This window comes from Cherax quadricarinatus, chromosome 37 (assembly GCF_038502225.1).
Source record: "Cherax quadricarinatus isolate ZL_2023a chromosome 37, ASM3850222v1, whole genome shotgun sequence".
Taxonomy (NCBI): Eukaryota; Metazoa; Arthropoda; class Malacostraca; order Decapoda; family Parastacidae; genus Cherax; species Cherax quadricarinatus.
In genome coordinates this window covers 32,942,753-32,960,252 of record NC_091328.1, presented here as the reverse complement: position 1 = coordinate 32,960,252, position 17,500 = coordinate 32,942,753, and positions in this window count along the sequence as shown.

Below are 17,500 nucleotides of genomic sequence, written 5' to 3'. Positions count from 1 at the left end.
TTCCCGATTTGTAATAGTACCGCCCCAACCCCAGACTCACAAGCATCAACCTGTAATGAAAAAGGTTTGGAGAAGTCTGGAGACAGGAGAATGGGTGCAGAGCACAATAATCTTTTTGCTTTATTAAAAGCAGTGTTACAATCTGAAGTCCAAATAAAGGGAACTTTATGACTGGTAAGAGAGGTAAGAGGGGCTACAATATCTGAGAAATTCTTACAGAATCTTCTGTAAAATCCGATCATGCCTAGGAAACGTTGAAGAGATTTCCTATCATGAGGAACTGGATATTCTTTAATCGAAAGAACTTTATCAAGTTTAGGTGCAACATTACCACTACCTACTTCATGGCCTAGAAAAGTGACAGTGGCCTGGCCAAAGGAAGATTTAGATAAATTAACTGTTAATTGGGAATTCTTAAAGGTCTCAAACAGAGCTTTAAGTCTAAGTAGGTGTTGATCCCAAGTATCAGACACCACAACAATATCATCTAGGTATGCTGCTGTGCCTTCAAGTCCTTTAATAGCCTGATGGATGAGTTTCTGGAATGAAGAGGGGGAATTTTTCATTCCGAAGGGGGTAACTGTATACTGATAATGACCTCCTGGAATTACGAAGGCAGAGATTTCCTTCGCCTTATCTGTCAAAGGTACCTGATAGTAACCTTTAAGGAGATCTAATTTGGACACAAAAGTAGCCTTACCCACAAAGTCAATTACGTCATCCAGACGAGGAAGAGGGTAAGCATCTGTAATTGTGACCTCGTTCACTTTACGGTAGTCTGTGCACATACGAAACCCTCCATCAGCCTTTTTTACTAGGATGCACGGTGAAGCCCATGGACTAGATGACTCCTCCACTAAACCATGTTCTAACAAGAAGTCTACTTCCTGCTGAAGTAGCCTTTGCTTTTCAGGATTAGCTCTGTAGGGGGAGAGTTTAATTGGTTTAGATTTTCCCACATCTACATCATGGTAACCTAACGTACATTTTTTCGGCACATCCGAAAAAATATTAGGATATGACTGTAGAAGCTCAGTTAAATTGATTGCTTGTATTTCAGATAATCCAGCCATTAAAGGGCTAGGATCCTTGAGGAGGACAGAATTTGAAAGTTTAGTATTAATTTCAGAGATAGAGTGCAAAGAGTCCGAGTCGTCCTCAGAGGTAGAAGACAGAGTCATTACTGGGACTTTATCTGGTGTATGAAAGGCCTTGATTTGATTAATGTGGTAAGTTTTTGTTTTTGAGGTCTTGTCAATGGGAGCTACCACATAATTTAAATCAGATAATCTACTTACTATCTGCATAGGTCCCGTAAATCTAGCTTTCAAGGTGTGGCCAGGTATAGGTTCCTGCACCAACACCTTGTCTCCTGGATGGAAGGAGCGGAATTGTGCACTTCTGTCATACCTCTGTTTCATCTTACTTTGAGCTGTCTTTAGGTTAGCCTTGGCTAACTCACGTGCCACCTGCAACCTTGAAGACGGGTTGTAGAGTGCTGAGCTTACGTCTTCTCCCATCCATCCTTCTTTGAGCACCCGAAGAGGACCTCGTACATTGTGCCCAAAGATCAGCTCAAACGGACTATACCCTGTAGACTCTTGCACCGTCTCTCGTACTGAGAACAGCAACAACGGTAGAGATTCATCCCAATCTGTCGGAAAGTGCATGCAAAAACTTCTCACCATTGTTTTTAATGTTTGGTGGAATCTTTCCAAGGCGCCTTGGGACTGAGGATGATAGGCAGTGGATAAGTTGTGAATTATCCCTAACCTAGTTAATACTTCCCTAAATGCTTTGGCAGTGAAGTTAGTACCTTGATCACTTTGTATAGTTTTAGGAATGCCAAAACAAGAAATGAATTTTGTTAAAGCTTTGAGAATAGCTCTAGTATTGATACTACGCATAGGGATTGCTTCAAGATATCTGGTTACTTTATCCATAATTGTAAATAAATACTGGTTTCCAGACTTTGACCTAGGTAGTGGACCTACACAATCTATAATTAAATCTGCAAAAGGTTCTCCATCAGCAGGTATGGGTTGGAGAGGTGCAGGTTTAATGGAATGTCCAGGTTTTCCAACTTGCTGACATTCTCGGCAACACCTAATATGATTCTTCACATCTTTCTTTAATTTTGGCCAATAAAATTCTTTTGTGATTCTATACAAGGTTTTTGTAATTCCCAAGTGACCTCCTAATGACGTATTATGAGCTATATTTAATATCTGAGGTCTATACTTGGTTGGAACCACTAACCTGTCGTATAATTGCCGGCCCTCTATCTCCTTACCAGTCTCAGTGCAGACCAAATAATCATTTTTAACTTCATACTTGACTGGATGACCCAAAGAGGATTTACCCATGGCTGCCTGAAAAGCGAATTTTAAAGAAGGGTCCTTTCGTTGTTCCTCCCGGAAGGACAGTCCCTCGGGCATGGAAACAGAGACATCTGGCAATCCTGCAACCTGGGAATAGGAAGGCTTGATCGGGGTCTGTTCACTTGATTTACGAGACTCCGGCCGGTGTGTCTCATAAAACAACGTGGCTATTCCGAGATCGGAGTCGTCCAAGGATAGGTCAACATTCTCTCCAGACAACCCTTGGGATGTTGCCCGAGTTATGGCCAACACTGGAGAAGCATTAATCATTATAGGTTCAGGACACGAACTAACAGTAGTAATGTTATTACCCAGTAATAACATGGCATTTTTCATGGGAAATCCTTTTGAGACACCTACAGTCAAGTACCCAGTGTAATATTTGCACTGTACATAAATTTTATGTAAAGGAACAGAATATATAGCTCCTCCATATGCTTCCAATAAAACTGAGGAATTCAAAGAAGTATTCTCTGAAAGGGGTAATATTCCTTCTCTGACAAGTGAGCAATATGCTCCAGTATCTCTAAAGGTATTTACTTTAGTTGGTTCTGAGTTTTCCTGAAGGGAAATAAGACTTTCGCAATAATAAGGGGCCATACCTTTTTCTACTTCTCTAGGGGACATGTTACTAGGGATATTAGAGATTTTCCCGATGGGTTGAGGTTTTTGGGGGCAGTTGGAACTGATGTGACCTACTTTATTACACCTGAAGCAGACGACAGGCTTGCCCTTTACTCCCTGATGACGTTGCAAGTGGTGTCGTTCTGGCTGGTGCCTCTCTGGATATTGTTGTCGAGATGCTCCATAAGTAGTTTGCCTCTCCGCAGGGGGACCATATGTTGAGAAGCGTGGCTCACCAGGTGACTTATTTGGATGACGTAGACGCTCTCCCTCCGGCTGGCACTTCATTCTCCAATGTTGTCGATCTCTGCTCACGCCAGACTGTTGAAAAGAGAGACGGGACCGCTCGGACAAGGAGCGGTTCGTTTCGAAGGTATCAGCCCACCTGGCTGCCTCCAATGCAGTGGTTAAGTCACGATCCTGCAGAAAGACACGAACCTCTGGTCCCACAGACTCCAGCAGGTTATCAATCAGAATAAGCTGCACCAGCTCCTCAAAGTTAGAGACACCACTCGCTTTATACCAGCTGGTAAAAGCTTTGGTTTGCTGTCTCACAAAGTCCACCAATGATTGACCAAGCTGCCGCCTGTTCAATTTGAAGGTCTTACGATATTTAGCTGGGATACATGTATATGCTCCCAACACTGTGGTCTTCACTATTTGATAATCAGAGAATTCAGCGTCAGTTAATACCGACGTAAATTCCTGTGCCTTACCCAATAATGCTGTATGAACCAACGCTGCCCAGTGCTGTTCCGGCCACCTCAAGGCTCGAGCCTGATTTTCGAAGCTTTCGAAAAATTGCTCTGGTTCGGCCTCATTGAAGCGGGGAACAAGCTGTACTGCTTTTTGTAAACTGAAATCGTTTACAGAATGCGAAAACTGCCTCCTTTCTCTTTCCCTATCAAATTCTTCCCTTGCAAATGCTCTCTGTTCCCTAGTTTGCTCCAGCATGATTTTTGCCAGCTCAAGTGCCAAGGACGCTGATTCACCTCGAGACAACCCAGCTGCACTATACTGACCATCTTGCTCCGTAGGTGTATCATCTTCCTCATGCGAGAACATAGGAGTTTTTTCCCTAGCTCCCGTAGAGGGAGGAGTTTGATGTGCCATCTCTTCTTCAATAAGTTTGTCAGCAATAAGTGAACGCAGTTGCGCAGCTGTAAGAGTGCGTTTATAGGGAATGCCAATGGAACGAGCAATTTGCCAACAACGCTGTAGGGACAATTTAGGTAGGTTATGCAAAGTATATGCCGACACCAGGCGTCTGACTCGTCTAGGTGGCATAAGTTATTCGCTATGCACAGTACGAATACCCCAACGTAACACGTTAATTTGCAGAACACGCTTAGCTATGCACAGTACGATTGCAGAATACGCATACAAGCAAAGCCGACTGCACACAAGATTGACCGTAGCGAAGCGAGCACACTGAACAAGCTAGTAGCGAGCTGTTGAACGATCACACAATAGCAAGGCTGATCATAAGCAACTGACACGCAAAATTTGTAAAGCGAAGCGAGACAGCAAGCAACACAATGTTCCTGCTACAAGCTTCACCCTAAGCTCAACCGTTTCTCTAAGTCCAGCTCCAGATCCCGGACAGGCCCCCATATTACAACCCAGGATTTCAAATGGCCTGTTACCCCGGGTGTAATGGGAGCAAATAAACACAGTAGAAAAAGTTTAGACTTATTTTATCCTTCACCAATTTATAACAGCAATATGTACACTATGTACAGAGATAAGTATAGTGCACTCCACGGTAAGCAAAGCAGAAATAGAAGCCACAAGATAGCAGACCGTGCTTCAACCAGCTCTAGAATGGGAATGACAAGGGCAGACAGGAGAGCGGTATCCACATAACCTCTGCGATTGCCAATCCCACCTTCTTATTGGCTAGAACCTGGTCACTAGTTGAACGATGGGGCCCCATCACCAACTCTTAGCAACCTGGTTCGCTGGTTGGGGGAGATAGCCTGTAAATGAGGGTGTGTCCATGCGCCGAATAAAGGTTACGTACTCTTTGCATGCCACAACTGGAGACAGCTGTAAGAACAGTTGTGACAGGGCTCAAGCAGCAAGGAGAGACTAGCAACAGCCAATGGAGAGGCTGGCCCGGGAATTGAGATTAGACACTTGCAGTCACAATTAGGTAAACACACACACGCACACACACACACACACACACACACACACACACACACACACAAACACACACACACACACACACACACACACACACACACACACACACAAGAGAATAGTGCAAAACCTGGAGGACCAAGCATGGATAACAGGGTAGGCACTACAATAGATCAGGGAATACCTGTCAGGAAGACAGCAGCGAATCATGGTACGTGGCGAGGTGTCAAAGTGGGCACCTGTGACCAGCGGGGTCCCACAGGGGTCAGTCCTAGGACCAGTGCTGTTTCTGGTATTTTGTGAACGACATGACGGAAGGAATAGACTCCGAAGTGTCCCTATTTGCAGAAGACGTGAAGTTGATGAGAAGAATTCATTCGGACGAAGACCAAAGACCAGGCAGAACTACAAAGGGAACTGGACAGGCTGGAGACCTGGTCCAGCAATTGGCTCCTGGAGTTCAGCGCCTCCAAGTGCAAAGTTATAAATACTTGGGAAGGGAAAAGAAGACCGCAGACGGAGTACAGTCTAGGGGGCCAGATACTACAAACCTCACTCAAGGAAAAAGATCTTGGGGTGAGTATAACACTGGGCACATCTCCTGAGGCACACATCAACCAAATAACTGCTGCGGCATATGGGCGCCTAGCAAACCTCAGAACAGCATTCCGACATCTTAATAATGAATCGCTCAGGACCCTGTACACCGTGTACGTTAGGCCCATATTGGAGTATGCGGCACCAGTTTGGAACCCACACCTAGCCAAGCACGTAAAGAAACTAGAGAAAGTGCAAAGGTTTGCAACAAGACTACTCCCAGAGCTAAGAGGTATGTCCTACGAGAGAGGTTAAGGGAAATCGACCTGACGACACTGGAGGACAGGAGAGATAGGGGGGACATGATAACGACATACAAAATACTGAAAGGAATTGACAAGGTGGACAAAGACAGGATGTTCCAGAGATGGGACACAGCAACAAGGGAACACAGTTGGAAGCTGAAGACACAGATGAATCACAGGGATGTTGGGAAGTATTTTTTCAGCCACAGAGTAGTCATGAAGTGGAATAGTTTGGGAAGCGATGTAGTGGAGGCAGGATCCATACATAGCTTTAAGCAGAGGTATAATAAAGCTCACGGTTCAGGGAGGGTGACCTAGTAGCGACCAGTGAAGAGGCGGGGCCAAGAGCTAGGACTCGACCCCTGCAACCTCAACTAGGTGAGTAAACACACACACACACGCACACACACACACACACACACACACACACACACACACACACACACACACACACACACACACCTGAAGTAGTGGAGGCAGGAACCATACATAGTTTTAAGAAGAGGTATGACAAAGCTCAGGAAGCAGAGAGAGAGAGGATCCAGTAGCAATCAGTGAAGAGGCGGGGCCAGGAGCCGAGTCTCGACCCCTGCAACCACAATTAGGTGAGTACAATTAGGTGAGTACACACACGCCAAGTGCAAGGTCATGAATCTAGGGAAAGGACAAAGAAGACTGCAGAAAGAGTACAGGCTCAAGAGTCAAAGGCTTCAAACTTTACTCAAGGAAAATGATCTTGGGGTGAGCATTATACTGAGCACATCCCTTGAGACGCACATCAAACAAATAACCTCTGCAGTACATATTGACGCCTGGCAGACACAAGAACAGCGTTTCGACAGTTAAGTAAGGTGAAAATCACAACACTGTACACCGTGTACGTCAGGTCCATACTGGAGTACGCAGCACCAGTATGGAACCCATATGTGGTTAAGCACGTCAAGAAATTAGACAAAGTGTGAAAAGTTTTCAGCAACACTAGTCCCAGAGCTAAGAGGAATGTGCTAGGACGAGAGGTTAAGGGAACTCTACCTGATGACACTGAAGTATAGGAGGGATGAGGGGGAGATAACGACGTATAAAATACAGAGAGGAATTTACGAGGCCAGAGTCATAATGTTTCAGGGATGGATGTAGAAATAAGGGGACACAACTGGAAGCTGAAAACTCGGATGAGTCATAGGAATGTTAGGAAGTACTTCTTCAGCCTTAGAGATGTCAGGAAGTGGAATAATCTGGAGTGGAGGCATGATCCATACATAGCTTTAAGAAGAGGTACGATACAGGTCTTGGAGTAGGGAGAGTGGAACTAGTATCAAAGAGGCTGGTCCAGGAGCTGTGGCTCGACCCCTGCAACCACATATAGGTGAAGTGAGTACGCGCACAAACATGCACACAACGATCAGGGAAGAGGCGGGGCCAGGAGCTGTGACTCGACCCCTGCAACCAAAAATAGGTGACTACACACATACACACATACACACACACACACACACACATACACACACACACACACATACACACACACACACACACACACACACACACACACACACACACACACATACATACACACACACACACACACACACACACGTGTGGGTCCGTGGGGTGCAGATGTGGGTAACAAAGCTCTGAGAACCTTAGCATTGTAAGGCGTGCAATAACAGCTAGCAGTAATCAGTGGTAGTGGAACGTCAGTGAACAATACTACGAGTGATAATTAAAGTTATTAGTTAAAAAAAGTGAGAGGAAAGCTGAAATCAAAATATTTCAAAGCGCAAACTGTTGGGGTCTTAGGCGCTGTTGCCACATTGGCAGCAGTAGGCCTGAAGAAGTGACATCACGACAAGTTGTGTGCCATTATGCATATAAAGTGAAGTGTATATAATGTGAAGTGTATACTATCATCAGTGAAGAGTGAAATCGCGTGAGGAAGCGGGATGTATGAGAATGTATGGTTATAAACATCACAGGTGAAGGATCTCCAAAATAGGGATTTAAGGCCTACGTACGACGACTTAGTCATCAGCAGCTGGCAACTTGTCACCGCACCATTGAGCGCAAGTTTCATTCGCCTATTTGTGGTTTGCATGTTGAAGGCTCTGGCTGGCCTTGCATACTGTTTGATACTGGTCACTCACTCCTGCAAGCTATTACCAGAATTAGAATAGAAATAGCATAGACATAGTGAATATAGTGTTGACGAGTGTGAAAAGGTAGAGTCCAGCGAGGAGTAGAGTAGTATTAATTCCAGTAGTTATTAGCAGTAAGAATACTTAGGAAGCTAGGAAGTCCTCTCCCAATGTGAACATGGAACAGGATAATAACCAGCAATAATTGATACTTAAATCCAGACACACACACACACACACACACACAAGGCGAGTAACTTATTATAAGCTAGGTGGGACAAGCTTTTAAGGGCAACATTGTAAGACGGTGCGAGGGTCAAGTCCCAGGAGGGTTGTGGTCAGGTCACAAGAAGTTGCGGCCAGTCATTACACCGCACAAGACACCTCTCTCACACACACACACACTCACTCACACCACACACACACACACACACACACACACACACACACACACACACACACACAGGGGTAGGGCAGTGTTACTACCGGTAGTTATTAGCAGTAAGAATACTTAGGAAGCTAGGAAGTCTTCTCTCAATGTGAACAAGGAATATGATAATAACCAGCAACAATTAATATGTAAATCCAGAAAGGGCAATAAGTGGAGAGAGTAGCATAATTGGGAAAGATAAATGAGACTAAATTTGTGCCTACACAATGCATCTTTCAACCACACCACCTACCTCCCCCCCCTAACCATCCCTCCCTCACACACAAGCACACACACACAAGGGTAGACACTCATAGAAGCTCTAGACCCTAGTAGCAAGTTCTGCTTTTTATAACCCAGAATTACTGGTATGTGTTAGCAGTATCTCCCCCTCACACCTCCCCTATACACACACACACACACACACACACACACACACACACACACACACACACACACACACAAACACACACACACACACGCACACACTTCTTCCTCGGTTGTGTGCACACAAACGAGGAAGAAGTGAAGAGGCTTCTGAGTGAGCTAGATACCTCAAAGGCAATGGGGCCAGATAACATCTCCCCATGGGTATTGAGAGAGGGAGCAGAGGCGCTATGTGTACCCCTAACAACAATATTCAATACATCTATCGAAACAGGGAGATTGCCTGAGGCATGGAAGACAGCAAATGTAGTCCCAATCTTTAAAAAAGGAGACAGACATGAAGCATTAAACTACAGACCAGTGTCACTGACATGTATAGTATGCAAAATCATGGAGAAGATTATCAGGAGAAGAGTGGTGGAACACCTAGAAAGGAATGATCTCTTCAACAGCAGCCAACATGGTTTCAGGGACGGGAAATCCTGTGTCACAAACCTACTGGAGTTCTATGACATGGTGACAGCAGTAAGACAAGAGAGGGGTGGGTGGATTGCATATTCTTGGACTGCAAGAAGGCGTTTGACACAGTTCCACACAAGAGATTGGTGCAAAAACTGGAGGACCAAGCAGGGATAACAGGGAAGGCACTACAATGGATCAGGGAATACTTGTCAGGAAGACAGCAGCGAGTCATGGTACGTGGCAAGGTGTCAGAGTGGGCACCTGTGACCAGCGGGGTCCCACAGGGGTCAGTCCTAGGACCAGTGCTGTTTCTGGTATTTGTGAACGACATGACAGAAGGAATAGACTCTGAGGTGTCCCTGTTTGCAGATGACGTGAAGTTGATGAGAAGAATTCACTCGATCGAAGACCAGGCAGAACTACAAAGGGATCTGGACAGGCTGCAGACCTGGTCCAGCAATTGGCTCCTGGAGTTCAATCCCACCAAGTGCAAAGTCATGAAGATTAGGGAAGGGCAAAGAAGACCGCAGACGGAGTACAGTCTAGGGGGCCAGAGACTACAAACCTCACTCAAGGAAAAAGATCTTGGGGTGAGTATAACACCAGGCACATCTCCTGAAGCGCACATCAATCAAATAACTGCTGTAGCATATGGGCGCCTAGCAAACCTCAGAACAGCATTCCGACATCTTAATAAGGAATCGTTCAGGACCCTGTACACCGTGTACGTTAGGCCCATATTGGAGTATGCGGCACCAGTTTGGAACCCACACCTAGCCAAGCACGTAAAGAAACTAGAGAAAGTGCAAAGGTTTGCAACAAGACTAGTCCCAGAGCTAAGAGATATGTCCTACGAGGAAAGGTTAAGGGAAATCAACCTGACGACACTGGAGGAGAGGAGAGATAGGGGGGACATGATAACGAGATACAAAATACTGAGAGGAATTGACAAGGTGGACAAAGACAGGATGTTCCAGAGATTGGACACCTTAACAAGGGGACACAGTTGGAAGTTGAAGACACAGATGAATCACAGGGATGTTAGGAAGTATTTCTTCAGCCACAGAGTAGTCAGTAAGTGGAATAGTTTGGGAAGCGATGTAGTGGAGGCAGGATCCATACATAGCTTTAAGCAGAGGTATGATAAAGCTCACGGTTCAGGGAGAGTGACCTAGTAGCGATCAGTGAAGAGGCGGGGCCAGGAGCTCGGACTCGACCCCCGCAACCTCAACTAGGTGAATACAACTAGGTGAGTACACACACGCACATACACGCACACACACACACACACGCACATACACACACACACACACACACACACACACACCACCACTTGACACAAACACTTGACACAAACACGTACCCCCCCTCCTCTAACCACCTCTCTCCCTTCCCTAACCACCTCACCTTAGCCACCTACCCCTCCCTCAAACCACCTAACCCCTCCCCAAAACATCTAACCCCCCAACTACCTCCGTCCCTCCAATAACCATCCTCCCCCTCCCCCATAACCATCCATCCCCTCTCTCTCTCAAACACGTACTCCCCCCTCCCCTCACCACCTCTCCCCCTTCCCTAACCACCTAACCCTAGCCACCTACCCCTCCCCCAAACCATCTAACCCCCTCCCCCAACTACCTCTACCCCTCCAATAACCATCCTCCCCCTCACCCATAACCATCCATCCCCTCTCCTCCTAACCATCTATTCCCCTCCCTCTAACCACCCGTCCCCCCTTCTGTGGAGCAATTGGGGAACCTAGAACCAAGATGAGGACAAAGGGCTCCAAGGACGAATCTGGGATGGAGGAATGGGAGGCAGAGCTCAAAAAAAGGGAGGAAGACTGGGGAAGGAGACTAGATGAGCTGGAAAGGAAGATGGAAGAGAGGTTAGCAGCAGAATGCAGAAGGTGGAAGCAACAGGCCACAGCAGCAGAAATCAAGATAGAGAGATTAGAAGAGGAGCTGAGACATCTGAAACAGCATAGAGACAAAGATATTACAGAAGTAGCATCGGCAAAGGCTACATCAGACACAGACAACAGGTCTGAAGGGAGCATGGAAACTAAACTGTATGCAGAGGTCCTGTCAAACCCACATGGGGCCAAAACAAAGACAGGGAGCACACTAGGACAGAATGAGAGGTTGGAAGACATTGAAGGAACTAGGACATGTGCAGGGACCATACCAGATACCTGTGGGGGCCAGGAACAGGTGAGCAGGAAGGACAAACCAATAAGCATAGGGGCCATAATTAGGGAAGAGACTGAAGGAAGGAATACTCCACGGGAAGGAACTAAAACACATCAGAGGATGCAATGGGAGTCACAGTGGGAGGTGGAAAGGGAGAGATCCGTGTTTGTCTATGGGCTAGACGAAGCTAAAGGGGAAACTGATGATGAAAGAAACAAGGAGGAGAAAAAAGCGATTGAAGACATCATGAAGGTGATAGGCGAGGGGGGACATGACCCAGGTGGCAAATTTTCGGAGAATCGGGTGGTTCACAAAGAAAAGGAATCGGCCTCTCAAAGTAATTTTCAAGGCAGAATCAACCCGAACCATGATCCTGCAGGAGAAAGCATGGCTGAGAGGCAAGCAGGAGTTCTGGAGTGTGTACCTCGATCGAGACAGAACACAGGACGAAAGGAAGACGATGAAAGAGAGAGTTCAAAAACGAAAGGAGAAATGGGAGGAAATGAAAAAGGAGAGCAGAATAACCCAGGATCAAATGGAAGGACAAGCATACACTCCAGAAACACCTGCAGAAGGACTCCAGCCACGATACCCCCAAGGCAACTGAACAATCCAAGCCAACCATCACACACCGATCCCTCTGTTCCCACCCCCCGCACCACAGTTACAGTATTAGAACAGAAGTTGAAGGTTTGGTGCACAAATGCAGATGGATTAACAAATAAACATGAGGAATGGCAAGAAAGATTCAATGAGAAGTCCCTAGACATCATAGCAGTTACAGAAACAAAACTCACGGAGACAATAACAGATGCAATCTTCCCATCAGGATACCAGATCATGAGGAAAGATAGAAGGGGCAGAGGGGGAGGTGGGGTTGCTCTGCTCGTAAAAAACAGATGGAAATTCGAGAAAGTGGAAGGCATAGATGAGACGGGAGAAAGAGACTACATAGTAGGTACACTTCAGTCTGGGGAACACAAAGTGGTCATTGCAGTGATGTATAATCCACCACAGAACTGTAGGAGGCGAAGAGAGGAATATGAAGAGAGCAACAGAGTAATGGTGGACACACTTGCTGAGGTGGCAAGAAGAGCTCACTCCAGCAGAGCAAAGTTGCTAGTTATGGGGGATTTCAACCACAGGGAGATTGACTGGAAAAACCTGGAGCCACATGGGGGTCCCGAATCTTGGAGAGCCAGGATGTTGGACGTGGTGCAGGAAAACCTCATGCACCAACATGTTAAGGACACTACCAGAGTGAGAGGGGAGGATAAACCAGCAAGATTGGACCTTGTGTTCACCCTGGGCATCTCAGACATTGAGCACATCAAGTATGAGAGTCCACTAGGAGCTAGCGACCACGTGGTTCTGTGCTTTGAATACATAGTAGAGCTGCAAGCGGAGAGAATAACAGGAGTTGAATGGGAAAAGCCTGACTATAAAAGAGAGGACTACATAGGGTTGAATAACTTCCTGCGGGAGGTCCAGTGGGACAGAGAACTGGCAGGAAAACCAGTAAATGAAATGATGGAATATGTAACAACAAAACGCAAGGAGGCAGTGGAAAGGTTTATTCACAAGGGCAACAGTAACAACGGGAAGACCAGAACGAGCCCCTGGTTTACCCGACGGTGTAAGGAGGCAAAAACAAAGTGCAATAGAGAATGGAAAAAGTACAGAAGGCAGAGAACACACGAAAATAGTGAGATCAGTCGCAGAGCCAGGAATGAGTATGCACAGGTAAGGAGGGAGGCCCAGCGACAGTATGGAAACGACATAGCATCGAGAATTAAGACAGACCCGAAACTGTTGTATAGCCACATCAGGAGGAAGACAACAGTCAAAGACCAGGTGATCAGATTAAGGACAGAAGGTGGAGAACTCACAAGAAATGATCAGGAGGTATGTGAGGAGCTGAACAGGAGATTTAAGGAAGTTTTTACAGTAGAGACAGGAAGGGCTGTGGGAAGACAGCATAGAAGGGAACATCAAGAGGGAGTATACCAACAAGTGTTGGATGACATACGAACAACCGAGGAGGAGGTGAAGAAGCTCCTAAGTGACCTTGACACCTCAAAGGCGATGGGACCGGACAACATCTCCCCATGGGTCCTTAGAGAAGGAGCAGAGATGCTGTGCGTGCCTTTAACTGCAATCTTCAACACATCCCTTGAAACTGGGTAGTTGCCCAGTTGCCCTGGGAAATGGAAGGCAGCTAATGTAGTCCCCATATTTAAGAAAGGAAACAGAAACGAGGCGCTAAACTACAGACCTGTTTCTCTGACATCAGTGACATGTATTGTGTGCAAAGTCATGGAGAAGATTATCAGGAGGAGAGTGGTCGAACACCTGGAAAGGAACAAGATTATAAATGAAAACCAGCATGGGTTCATGGAAGGGAAATCGTGTATCACAAACCTCCTGGAGATTTATGACAAGGTAACAGAAGTAAGACACGAGAGAGAGGGGTGGGTAGATTGCGTTTTCCTAGATTGCAGGAAGGCCTTTGACACTGTTCCCCACAAGAGATTAGTGCAGAAGCTGGAGGATCAGGCGCATGTAACAGTGAGGACACTGCATTGGATCAGGGAATACCTGACAGGGAGGCAGCAACGAGTCATGGTACGTGAAGAGGTATCACAGTGGGCGCCTGTGACGAGCGTGGTCCCACATGGGTCAGTTCTAGGACCAGTGCTATTTTTGATATATGTGAACGACAGGATGGAAGGAACAGACTCTGAAGTGTCCCTGTTCGCAGATGATGTGAAGTTGATGAGAAGAATTAAATCGGATGAGGATGAGGCAGGACTGCAAAGAGACCTGGACAGGCTGGACATGTGGTAGAGTAACTGGCTTCTCGAATTCAATCCAGCCAAATGCAAAGTCATGAAGATTGGGGAGGGGCAAAGAAGACCGCAGACAGAGTATAGGCTAGGTGGACAAAGACTACAGACCTCACTCAGGGGTAAAGACTTTGGGGTGACCATAACACCGAGCATATCACCGGAGGCACACATCAACCAAATAACTGCTGCAGCATACGGGCGCCTGGCAAACCTGAGAATAGCGTTCCGATACCTTAATAAAGAATCGATCAAGACACTGTACACTGTGTATGTTAAGCCCATACTGGAGTATGCAGCACCAGTCTGGAACCCACACCTAGTCAAGCACGTCAAGAAGTTAGAGAAAGTACAAAGGTTTGCAACAAGGCTAGTCCCAGAGCTCAGGGAAATGTCGTACGAGGAAAGGTTGAGGGAAATCGGACTGACGACACTGGAGGACAGAAAGGTCAGGGAAGACATGATAACGACATACAAGATACTGCGGGGAATAGACAAGGTGGACAGAGATAGGATGTTCCAGAGAGGAGACACAGGGACTAGGGGTCACAACTGGAAGCTGAAGACTCAGACGAGTCACAGGGACGTTAGGAAGTATTTCTTCAGTCATAGAGTTGTCAGGAAGTGGAATAACCTAGAAAGTGAAGTAGTGGAGGCAGGAACCATACATAGTTTTAAGAAGAGGTATGATACAGCTCAGGAAGCAGAGAGAGAGAGGACCTAGTAGCGATCAGTGAAGAGGCGGGGCCAGGAGCTGAGTCTCGACCCCTGCAACCAAAATTAGGTGAGTACACACACACATACACACACACATACACACACACACACACACACACACACACACACACACACATACACACACACACACACACATACACACACACACACACACACACACACACACACACACACACACACACACATACACACTGCAGGAAGGCCTTTGACACAGTTCCCCACAAGAGATTAGTGCAGAAGCTGGAGGATCAGGCGCATGTAAAAGGGAGGGCACTGCAATGGATAAGGGAATACCTGACAGGGAGGCAGCAACGAGTCATGGTACGTGAAGAGGTATCACAGTGGGCGCCTGTTACGAGCGGGGTCCCACAGGGGTCAGTTCTAGGACAAGTGCTATTTTTGATATATGTGAACGACATGATGGAAGGAATAGACTCTGAAGTGTCCCTGTTCGCAGATGATGTGAAGTTGATGAGAAGAATTAAATCGGACGAGGATGAGGCAGGACTGCAAAGAGACCTAGATAGGCTGGACATGTGGTCCAGTAACTGGCTTCTCGAATTCAATCCAGCCAAATGCAAAGTCATGAAGATTGGGGAGGGGCAAAGAAGACCGCAGACAGAGTATAGGCTAGGTGGACAAAGACTACAGACCTCACTCAGGGAGAAAGACCTTGGGGTGACCATCACTCCGAGCACATCACCGGAGGCACACATCAACCAAATAACTGCTGCAGCATACGGGCGCCTGGCAAACCTGAGAATAGCGTTCCGATACCTTAATAAGGAATCGTTCAAGACACTGTACACTGTGTATGTTAGGCCCATACTGGAGTATGCAGCACCAGTCTGGAACCCACACCTGGTCAAGCACGTCAAGAAGTTAGAGAAAGTACAAAGGTTTGCAACAAGGCTAGTCCCAGAGCTCAAGGGAATGTCGTACGAGGAAAGGTTAAGGGAAATCGGACTGACGACACTGGAGGACAGAAGGGTCAGGGGAGACATGATAACGACATACAAGATACTGCGGGGAATAGACAAGGTGGACAGAGATAGGATGTTCCAGAGAGGGGACACAGGGACAATGGGTCACAACTGGAAGCTGAAGACTCAGACGAGTCACAGGGACGTTAGGAAGTATTTCTTCAGTCATAGAGTTGTCAGCAAGTGGAATAGCCTAGCAAGTGAAGTAGTGGAGGCAGGAACCATACATAGTTTTAAGAAGAGGTATGACAAAGCTCAGGAAGCAGAGAGAGAGAAGACCTAGTAGCGATCAGTGAAGAGGCGGGGCCAGGAGCTGAGTCTCGACCCCTGCAACCACAGTTAGGTGAGTACACACACATACACACACACACACATGTAATGGGCGATTTCAACCACAGGGAGATCGACTGGGAAAACCTGGAGCCACATAGGGGTCCTGAAACCTGGAGAGCCAAGATGATGGATGTGGTACTTGAAAACCTCATGCATCAACATGTCAGGGACACAACCAGAGAGAGAGGGGAGGATGAGCCAGCAAGACTGGATCTTGTGTTCACCCTGAGCAGTTCAGACATTGAGGACATCACTTATGAGAGGCCCCTTGGAGCTAGCGATCACGTGGTTTTGAGTTTTGATTATATAGTAGAGTTACAAGTGGAGAAGGTAACAGGAACTGAAGGGGACAGGCCAAACTATAAAAGGGGGGACTACACAGGTATGAGAAACTTCCTGCAGGAGGTTCAGTGGGACAGAGAAATGGTAGGAAAATCAGTAAACGAGATGATGGAATATGTGGCAACAAAGTGCAAGGAGGCAGAGGAAAGGTTTGTTCCCAAGGGAAACAGAAATAATAGGAAGACCAATATGCAACAGGTAGGTATCTTTATTTTGAAACGTTTCGCCTACACAGTAGGCTTCTTCAGTCGAGTACAGAAAAGTTGATAGAAGCAGAAGATACTTGAAGACGATGTAATCAGTCCATCACCCTTAAAGTTTTGAGGTGGTCAGTCCCTCAGTCTGGAGAAGAGCATTGTTCCGTTGTCTGAAACAATATGAACATTAAAATGGTATAAAATACCGACAGATTGTTAGTGTCTTACCTAACAATCTGTCGGTATTTTATACCATTTTAATGTTCATTCAGGAAGACCAAAACGAGTCCTTGGTTTACCCGAAGGTGTAGGGAGGCAAAAACTAAGTGCAACAGAGAATGGAAAAGGTACAGGAGACATACGACCCAGGAAAACAAGGAGATTAGTAGGAGAGCCAGAAACGGGTATGCACAGATAAGGAGGGAGGCCCAGCGACAGTATGAAAACGACATAGCATCGAAAG